The following is an 8994-nucleotide window of genomic DNA, read 5'->3' on the forward strand; positions in this document are numbered from 1 at the left end:
AATACAAGTAAGTAAAGTAAGTAAAATTTATTTATAGGGCACATTTATCACTGCTCAAGTTTACCAAAGGGCTATACAGAGGACAATAAATACAAAGTTATCAGTGAACAATAATTAAATCAACAACAATAAACAACAAAGGACATATACAGAGTTATAGACATAACAATAAATGAAAAAGTTAATAGGCCAAGAATGCCAGGGAATAAAAAAGTGTCTTTCACCTAGATTTAAAGGCAGAGATGGAGGGAGCACATCTGATGTCTAACAGCAACTGGTTCTACAATCATGGTGCACCAACTGCAAAGGCTCTGTCAGCTGTGCGTTTGAGTTGAGACTGGGGGTCATAAAGAGAGAACTGTAGTCAGATCCAAGAGACCTAGGAGCTGAGTGCCCATGAATTAGGTCTGTGAAATAACGTGGGGCCTGACCATTAAGAGCCTTAAATGTAATCAATAGGATTTTGAACTGAATCCTAAAATGGACTGGGCTGATGTGCTCATGTGTTTTAGTACCGGTCCACATCCTGGCAGCTGCATGCTGGACCATCTGCAGGTGAGACACTGAAGACTGGGGAAGACCAAAGAAGAGGGAATTGCAGTGGCCATATTGTGATGTAATGAACGCATGAATAACTTTTTCCATATCATGGAAGCAGAGAAGTGACTTGAGTCTGGAGATTATTCATAATTGGTGGTAATTAATACTTAACAACAGAGCTGATTTGTTTGTCAAAACAGAGCTCGGAGTCCAAGGTAACACCCAGGTGTCTTGCATGTGGCTTCCTGTATGGGGGGAGTTGGTCTTGTTTACTGCTGAAATGGCTTCTTGACTTAGAAGGACCAATTACTTTGGTTTTATTACTGTTTAGCTAAAGGAAGTTATTTGCCATCCAGCCTTTAATGTCCTCAAGCAGTGCCGGCTCTAGCCATGTTGGTGCCCTAGGTGAAATTACTCTCTGGCACCCTTCCATAAAAGTGACAAGATATGTTACGCTTTCTGATAATGTCACCAAAGGGTTGCGTATAGAGACAGAAAAGCACTGACCCCAGAATGGATCCTTGTGGGACCCCATCAGTGACTGGAGCAAACTCTTATGACATAAGTTACAATAACACTTACGAAAATTATTTCATTGCTATTCTCTAAAATTTTAGGGTAAAAATAAAACAATTTCATTTTTTTCCCACAATAATTATGACTGCTGTACACATCTGGTTATGTATATATTCATGTATGAGTGCTGTATAATCATATAGTTCTGTTCTGCATGGACAACAGTGCATGAAGTCAATCTGATCTCTTTCATCAGAAATGCCATGTAATGGGGAGTGCACTAAGAGAAGCTGATTTGATTGGCCTTTGCTGAGGTCCGCCCAAACTGTTTATAATGTACCCCCTGATGAATGATCAGTGATTTGCTGCCAATTACATGTTGATTCATTTTTCATTAAAGATTTTTGACTTTTTTTGGTATGAAATTTTGGATTTTTTTTTTTTTTTTTTTTTTTCATTTTATGCATATAAAATGTTGAAATTGAGTGTCATACTATAGAGTATGATTGAATATGTTCGGTGTTTGGTGACACTGGTGCAGAGCCCTGCTTTAATTGTTGTGGTAATAGTAACTGTGTAAGTCACTGAGGCAGTAGCAACAGTAAAATATTACCTCTGCTGCGTCGGAAGAAGCAGTAATAGAAGCAGTAGTTGTGGTGGAACTAAATAAAAGCTAATAATAATTTAAGAGGCAGTAGACGTTTGAGTGGTAAAAGTAGCATAGTATAATCAGTAGAAGTAGAACAAGTTGTAGCTGCACAAGGAATATTAGAGGAATATGGACTTAAAGTAATACTAAAAGGGAGTACTGATAGTTGCTATGGTGAAGGCTAGGGGTTTCCTAACTTTATCACGTTCCAGACCCCCTCCAGATTGCAGTAGCCCGGTATAATGTGATACCCCAAGTGCTCCTGCTATCTCTCTCCGCAAAAATGGATACGTGAAAAGAAAAAACCCAATGAGCAGCCGATTCAACATGTGTAATAATAATAATAGTAATAATAGCCGCAAAAGCTACCACCGACCACGTATGATGGCCGAAATTGCATGTGTGTCAGGGTCATAATAGCCAAGCAGACCAAACATAGCCTGTATTTTTATATTTGACTGTATTTTCATTAGTCAAATATAGTCAAATACAAAAATACAGAAAATACAGATTCCTCTACCTGTTCCACTGTTCCTCTTGGTGGGTGTTATCCTGGTAATTTCTCTGCGTGAGATTGTGTGGCGTGTGAGTGTGTGAACAGGTTGAAATGCATGTGTCTCGCACCCAATGCGTGAGACTTGAGAGCTTTGCAAATAGTAGAAATAAATGTCCACAGTAGTTGAAGGAGTTTAGCTAAGTTGTTGAATCAGTAATACGAGTAGTAGCATACTGCACTGTAGACGTTTTTACAGAAGCTGCATTAGAAACAGTAGAAAAATTATAAGAGCGATAAAGTGACAGAGAGAAAGAAGATCAGGTCTTCACTGAACTTTCTCATTGGAACAGCTGTACTGACAGTTCAGCAGTCACAGTTCAGAAGCTAGATTATGCTTCCTCTGTTTGCAGATCTTATGATGTATGATTTCTATGCTGAAAAATGAGAGGATCTGCACACAAAAAGTCTGGGTTATTTTAATAATCCAAATGCTGGGTTGAGGCGACTGGGTTACAGCTTGGGTGGGTTTGACCTAACGCTGGGTCAAGAACAGTGCAGTCCTCCAGTTTTTTCGCAGACGTGACTGGACCTGAGTTTCAGCCCTCTTTGCTCCAGCAGCTAATAGGAAATGGTAAGGTGGTGAAAGCGTAATTATTTCATTTTCACTGTTAATGTGAACTGAAAAAATAATGTTTGCTTGGTGTATTATTAACCTTAGTTCACACAAGACAACAGGCTAACAAGCATCTGCTAGTGAGCCTGACCTACAAATAGCTATAGCTACATATAAATAACTATACATAGCTAAAGTTCGCAGAAAGTAATGCCACTTTATGCTAACAGTTAGCATGCTAGCAAGCTATAGTTTGTTTTAGCTTGAATCAGCTAATGTTAGCTATTTATAGCTAATTCAGATATAACCAGGAAGAATTTTATACGTTTCATGTGTGAATGTTCAGTTAATTGATTGGAAATATGTGACTAACTTGATTTTGCTTGTAGCAATAAAAGAACGGCTGGGACATCATGTGCTTAAAAAAAATCAATAAATATACAATCAGTGTACAAAACATAGCCCAGCCTGCTGGGTCAAACCCATAACCCAACCCCGTGCCGGGTCGCTCCCTCGACCCAGCACTGGCTCACCAAAATAACCCAACTGGCTGATTGTAACCCAGCAGCCTCCAGAGGGCGCACAACACGTCAGTGGAGTTACCAGTGGACCTGAGTGGCACGACATGGAACATGTTTCCTTAAACTGTTACATCGTCTGAGCATTCTGCCATCAGAATTACTTTTAAACTATAACTTAAATAAAATTAGGAAAAAAAAACAAAAAAAAAAACATAAATCAGATTGCTTAGAAAACTACAAGGACTTTATGCCAGAATAACCTGAATAACATTGTAAAGTTTGACAGTGTTGATCACTTAAATGGTTTAAAAGTAGTTAGAACATAATGGTACATAAGAGTGTAACTCTCAAAATTATTATCTCAAAATTCTGAGAAAGGTTCATGGAAAAATGTCTGCTCTGTTTTTCTTAAAGAGTCATTAATTCAGAAAAACAGAGCAGACTTTTTTCTCAACTCACGTGAAAGCATTATTCTTCTGTAGATTGGACCCCTAATGATACTGATAATTGTAGTGAAAATAATGTTAATGATAATAATAATTAGAATTGAAAAGTAATAGGCTGTCATTGCTAATACCATGTCAAGCAGATAAAGAAAAATCTGAAAAAAAAATCATGAAATATAAATATAAACATCTGGATTTATTCAAATATATTTGCATACAAATACACAACCAAATACATAGATGTATTTGTTTGTGGCCATCTATTGTAAATGAAATACATTAATACAACTACAGGTCTACCAAGTTTGATAGAGAAATCAGCAACCTGTGTACTGGCTCAGTCATTCAATCACAAACCTGAATAGCCTCTTTTACCACTATGACTAGAGGATTACTATTGCTATTACTAATGTTGCTGCACCAACTTCTGCTGCCACTTGTTCCATCTCTGTCTACCAGTTCTGCTGTGTTTATACTACTGCTACACATCCAGCATGCCTACGTAAGGTAACATCCCATGCACTGGGTGTCTCACCTCCAGACCTTGAAGGAGCTCCTGGTTGGAGGCAGGACTCAGCACCCTCTCTCTGGGTTCACGATGTTGCCGAGTCCTTGCAGGTCCTCTGGCTGGTTATTTCAACGCAGCGTGTATGGATTGTGAAGAAGCAGGCAGGATGAAGACTAAAGCTTTTACCTGCTGTTACATGTGGATACCCCGCCTCCCAGGTGACAGATGGGATGTCAACAGCAGCATAACGGCAGCACAGGAGAACATACGAGTACACTGCTTTCTTTTTCAGTGGCTCACAGGGACACCTCATGGAAAATTATTTTAATTGTGATTATGAAAAGTTAACATTCTTTATTGAGTCTGCATATATAACTGAGTCTGCTATATAGCTAATGAAAGACATGAAAGAAACATCTCATATATTGTTTATTTGTAACTTTCCTAGACTGTGGCATTGTGATGTGGTTCTTCAGGAAAGAGTAACAAATTTGGTTAAACTAAGACAGAGTTCATTTTACAAAGGTGTTTTAATATTGAATTTAAATGACGTGTTACGTGTGAGGAGGCTATCATTAGCTAGTCTACATGTCTTCTGTTGTCAGTAGCGTTTTAATAGCAAGGTCTTGAGCATGAAAGAGCTGCAGCTTACAATGACTGTTTGCTGCTTCCTCCTCTTAATCCTCTATTTCCAGATGAAAAGCATCTCCTGCTCTGAAGGACACACACCCTTCCTCTCTCACCCTATCATCACACAGCACATATCGATGACTGTTAAGCTGCAGTGTCTTTTACCTGGAACCAGAGATGCTCTCTGGAAATGATCTTGTCACAGATAATTCAGTTCAGTTCAATTCAGTTTGATTTGTAAAGCATCAAATCACAGCAGAGGTAAATCCAAAGCACTCGTGTTGCATTGCATTGAACAGTTCATACTTATTGCTTAATGCAAGTTGCCTAGTGCAACTTTAAATGTAGCACGTGTTCCTCAAATGGCACTTCAGCTCAACTTAGATGTGAATTAAAATCAATTATTGTATTTCAAATGCATTATATATTGTATTTAAACTACACTTTGAATATGTGTTGCATTAGATATTGTATTTTCAGATCTGCAGTTTAATAATAGCTACTTAATAACTTATCACTAGTACAACACAAATAGTTGAAGTATATTATTGTATATTAAATTGTAAGATTAATAATATGATACTAAGTACATGTAAAGTATTCTACAGTATGTTCTAGAAACTCTCAGAGACTTGAGCTCTGGTATAATGCAGCTTGTCTGGTTCCGAAATATCCTCATTAGTGTGTCTGTGCTCTGCTTGGCTGCTCATTCAGAGTACTGTATGTGTATGTAACACCAAGGTGACTATACAACTCACCTCTTACAGGTTAACTTGCTTACAATTCAAGCAGAACACAGGAGAAGTGCCCTTTTGTGCTCTGACCTGCTGCTCACAACAGTGGGAGGCAGGAAAGCTGGAGGTGCTGCTAAAAAACTGAAACGAACATTTTGCCGCTATGAAGATACAAAGATTAATAGACTAATAAATGTTTTTTCTAGTCACTTGACACGGTGACCTTTGACCATGACCTTACTGACGTAGCTACTGACCTTCTATTGACTGACTAGCTAGCTGGCCAGCTGATGTAATGGCACAGAAACATATTTTTGGCTTCTCTGTGAAGCTGCAATCAAATAAAAAAAATGCAGTGAGTTGGCAGACTCAGCGTGATCCAAACACCTCCAAAATGATCAATTAATGATAAATTGCATAATTTATCATGAATTTTTGCACAGCCTGACACAGTAACTTGCAGGATTCACATGCAACATTCCACACATCCCCATGTCACATTTACATCTGAATCAACCAATCTCTGTCCACAACTACACACATTCTATCAAATGTAGGCACAATGTCATTACTGCTGGAACTTGAAAGAGCAAATTGAGAGCTCAAAAGAGTAAATTGTGGCACAAATTAGAATTTTGTTGGTATTACAACATAACAACAACAAAAAAAGGAGAAAAACAATACATCCATATAAATTTGGCTTGATACATCTGGCCAGATGTACTTAAATTAATGTTTGTTAATTATTCAAACTGTGGGGGACAGAGATTTGATGCAGGTTCCTCGTGGTTTTATTAATTACTTTTGCCAAAGTTTGATGTTTGCCCAAATCCTAGTTCTAAAATTACTGAAAGATACCTTTGTAGATTATTTATTTTTATTTATTTATTTATTTATTTTGTAACTTCCTGATACAGTGCCTACCGATTGTGAGACTGTCAAGCGGGTGGAAACCCAGGCCAGAGATTAGAAGGAGAGGAGTGGCACCGGCACCATGTCTGTGGAGAAGAAACAAGTCCACATACAAGTGGCCAGACACACTGATTGAAAATGCTCCAAAATGGTTACTTTTCATTTTTGGCCCAACATAAGACATTAAAGTGTAACAATTAACAAGCAAACACAAGAGCTGAATAACAAACCACTGAGTTCACAAAAGGAGAGAATGAAGTTGAGCTCCTCAGGCCAACTGGTGTCTTTGCCAGCTTGTGCACCTGGTTAGTCAGATTAGCCAGGCACGCCCCCTCCCCCACAGTCTTGGAGATCATCTACAGAACCTTGGGATCAACTGCTTGCTTTTTTATGGCTTCTTTCCCACTGAGGACCCTTTGTTGGGGCTTATCTTGAAAAGGCGCCTGATGGATGAAGCAAAAAATAAACAAAAGCTTTTGATCATCCCTTCTTGTTAATCTCTTCCTTTGATTGTTGGTAAATTATCATCAAAGATAACGTGGTTTAGTCACTTCATTTTATCGGCTGGGCAATCTGCAGTTCATTGATTATCATCAATCAAACAGTGATGCACAAACACTCTGCACAGCTGTCAGTAATATGAACAGTACTGTCTGCTTCAACGCTGGTAAGTAAGGAGTCACTTCACTTTGTGTTGCCACTTCTACTCCACAAATTCAAAGTACACATACTCAGTGATGTTGAAGGCAGGTTGTGACAGGGCATCTGCCCCCAAACCCACACCGACTCACCCAAACCTCAGGTGATGTTCTCCTGGTGTTCCCCTCCTCCTATTACATTACTATTACAGCACCACGCTGGAATTCAGTGAGCTCTTTAGAATGAGCCTTTCTTCCAAAAATGTTGGTAAAGGCAGACTGCATGGCTAGCTGCTGGAGGTTATACAATGGGACTGAATGAAACACCTGAATTGAATGATTAAGAGCTGTGGCCCAATACTTTTGTTCATAAAGTGTTTTATAGACCACAACTTGCAAGGTATATCATTTATTTATTTCAGTTCAATTCAATTCAATTTTATTTGTATAGCTTCAAATCAAAACAGAAGTTATCTTAGCTTTACAGAAACCCAACACATACTGGCCAAACCCATGGACCAAAATCTCCCCCAAGAGCAAGCACAGGGCGACAGTGGCAAGGAAAAAACATTTTAACAGGGTCTGTTTGAATCATCATGTCAAGCTGTATGGGCTGGGATCCCCTCTGTCAGTTACTGGATCATGTTTTTTTTTTTTTTGTTTTTTTTTATTCCTGTCAGAGGAAACATGTATCAGCTACTCTAGATCCTATTAAGCTACATATCTAATGTTACAAGTAAATAGTAGTAGCTAGCTTGCAGAAGTTGACTTTATCAGATGCAATCTAAAAGCAATCTAAAATCTGCCAGTTAGATGTATTTAATCTGCCAGTGTGAAGGTTTATAGCAGGGCACCAGAAATAAGCTTTGCAGCAGGCTTTTTGTCCTCTTCACAGGGCATGAATCAGTGCATGTCTGCAGCCACGAGGGGGCGCACCTCCTCCACGTTGCTCCAGCTTCCAATAGAAATGAGCCGCATCAAGTTGCTAGATTTAGCTAGAGCAAGACCGGAAGTAAGACAGTTGACTTGTGGAAACAAAAGCAGCTAGCTCGATACCAGGACATGGAGCCTCATTCTACAACAGGGACCCAGTGTGACACTGATAGGGGCTGGTCTTACGCATGGGGTCAGGGGACCCCCAGGGGTCCTCAGCAAAGTGAAACCTAGTTTAATTTCACTAGAATTAAGAATGATTATTTTCACTGTTTTTATCTGACAGTTTTAAATCTATTCGTCACTCTTCAAGTATGACATCTAAGTAATTTAATACTTGACACAATTTTTTTTTTTTTTTTTATCAGGACCCCAAAGTAAAAGCTTAACTGGGATGGAAACCTGCAACATGGCACCTCCAACATGTCTGATCAAAGTTTGATGTTTTTTTAATTTTTTTAATTTTTATTTTTTTTTATTTACTTAATCTGTAATCTGTGGATACTGCTGAAAAAAAATGTGAATTTCCTGCGGGATGAATAAAGTATCTACCTACCTACCTACCTACCGACTTTATAAATTTTGACAGCCTATCACAGCTGGCTGCCCGGGCTCTGTAAGGGTTAGAGGTCTACCAGTTTAATATTATAGTTCAGAATAAAATGAGAATAGATGAAAGGACAATTCAGTGTTATAATATCTGGAAAGTTGAGATGTGTAGAATATCCAAGAAAATTTTGATACATATACTGTGATAGATTCATATGCTGCAATAGATTTTCCAGTATGCCAGTCTCTATTAAAGTATTAAACGGACAAACTTTACATAGAAGCAGCTCGGGCAGTTTTATACTGTTA

The sequence above is a fragment of the Myripristis murdjan genome, chromosome 5 (assembly GCF_902150065.1).
Source record: "Myripristis murdjan chromosome 5, fMyrMur1.1, whole genome shotgun sequence".
Taxonomy (NCBI): domain Eukaryota; kingdom Metazoa; phylum Chordata; class Actinopteri; order Holocentriformes; family Holocentridae; genus Myripristis; species Myripristis murdjan.